General features: G+C 41.6%; 1 pseudogene; it reads left to right on the top strand.

Annotated features, from left to right (window-relative positions):
• Positions 1–1,032: 1,032 nt before the first annotated feature.
• LOC120315281 lies at positions 1,033–1,151 on the top strand (annotated as a pseudogene).
• The last annotated feature ends 986 nt before the right edge of the window (positions 1,152–2,137 follow it).

Genomic DNA, 2,137 nt, shown 5'->3' with positions numbered 1-2,137 from the left:
ATTAGATTTCAGAAGCCCATCTTCTTCCTCTTCCTTCCTTTTTTTGGTGGCATCTTAAACTCTGACAATAATGTTACAGATTCAGCTGTCACGGACAATCACTTACTTTGTCATATGCAGGGGATAGAATGGAAGGACAGTCGTGAAATCTTGGAGCATAACAAATTTGTCTTTATCAGGCCCCACAAGACTTGCTGCAGTGGATTAACACTGCCATTTCTCTAGAAATTCTACGAAGCCACAGTGAGCGTTTGACAGACATTTTTAATACCTGCCCATCCTCTCTTTGGTCTTATTTTTTCCGTCAATTAATCTTCTCTTTTTAAAAAGCAATAAAGAATCTCCAACCTGCTTTGACAAATGCAATCGCCCAGTTTTAAAAGTTCAGCCTCAAATTGATATCAATGTCCCTTTAATCATGGCCTGTCCTTGGATGATGGCAGGAACAAGGCAACAAATTGTCCCCACCTGTCCTTTAATCAGCGCTTGGCCCTCCCCAGCCAAGATTTGTGACCAAATTCTGCTGGCTAGTAAAAGCACCATGCCCAGATTTACGATTCGTTCTCTTGAAAAAGGAGAAGACATTTTCCTGGATGCAGCAACTTCTTCCGATGAGCTAAAGGCTACCAGACTTTTGACTCAAGAGCACCATCTTCCATGCAACTGTCAGGCTGTCAAACTTTTCACTGAATGCTACAGATGAGTACTGATGCATGTCAAAAGAACTGATACAGGATGTGACCTGTTTCTCCAAAGAAAGCAAAGCACCAGTCCAATCTCTTGGGTCTTTCTAAATGTAAGTCTGAATTCCTGTGAAACTTTTTCTGTGGTTGTGGTTGACATTTAATATTTCTTTCACTTCTTGCACAGGGCTGGCATCTCAACTATTCCCTATCTTTGCTTTTTTCTGGACTCTCTAAATGCTTCACAATCATAGCATTTCTCTTACTACCACTACTACAGTTGTGTTGGGAGCACCGAAGCACTTCCAAGTTGAAAAGCTTGAAAGATGACATCATTGTTGCCTGGAAGATGTTCAGTTGGGGGCTCCTGAACGCGCCCGATCCCGTCTGATCTCGGAAGCTAAGCAGGGTCAGGCCTGGTTAGTACTTGGATGGGAGGCCACCTGGGAATACCGGGTGCTGTAGGCAAGGCCACACTTGGAATACTGCATCCAGTTTTGGCCACCACGATATAAAAAAGATGCTTAAATCCATTATTCCATCCTTATATTTTGGGATAATCAGGAATAGGGTTTAGCTTTCTTCCCAGTGTCATCATTTCATATATATGAAGGGTGGTAGATCTACCTGTGCTTTCAAACTGTGGTGTTGGAAAAGACTTTTGACTGCAAGGAGATCCAATCAGTCAATCCTAAAGGTAATCAACCCTGGCTATTCTTTCGAAGGATAGATCCTGAAGCTGAATCTCAAATACTTTGGCTCCCAAATGAGAAGACACCCAGATGTTGGGAAAGGCGGAAGGCAAAAGGAGAAGGGGACGACAGAGGATGAGATGGCTAGATTGTGTCGTTGATGCAATGAACGTGAATTTGGACAAACTCCAGGAGAAATTGGAGGACAATGCGAAACTGGTGGTCCATGGGGTCATGAAGAGTTGGACATGATTGAACAACTGAACAACAAAAGACCCCCCTGAGGTCTTTTCGGCTATCACCTGAGAAAGGAACCGCGTGTTGCATGAAACTCTTTTTTTTTAAATCTGAAATTTTCACAATTGATCGCCTACAGATTTATTGGCTTCTCTGGAAAATAGAAGCAAGGCCCACCGTCAGTTCTACTCTTTTTCTATTCGTTTTGATCCCACCCTCTCCATCACCTTCACCCTCACTATCTCGTTCCAAGATGAGCAAAGAACTAAATTAAAACTGTCATTTTAGCTTATGAATAATAGACGCTCCGCTCTTTAATTATTTATAGTTTTGAATTTTTCTTACCCCCCCCTCCACCCCCTCAGACAACAAATCAAAATAACCATCCAACATATATTTTTTTTAATGTAGCTTTCAGTAATTTGATGCTACCCGAATGCTAAGATTCCCCAGATAGGTTCGTTTTTCAAATATCACCAAATAAACTAAAAAAAAAAAAAAAAAAAGGGAGGGAAAGGAGAGAGA

This window comes from Crotalus tigris, unplaced genomic scaffold (genome assembly GCF_016545835.1).
Source record: "Crotalus tigris isolate CLP2741 ecotype Arizona unplaced genomic scaffold, ASM1654583v1 scf7180000019068.10715455, whole genome shotgun sequence".
NCBI classification, from domain to species: domain Eukaryota; kingdom Metazoa; phylum Chordata; class Lepidosauria; order Squamata; family Viperidae; genus Crotalus; species Crotalus tigris.
The sequence above is the reverse complement of the archived record's forward strand: the minus strand, read 5'-3'. Positions and strand labels throughout refer to the sequence as shown.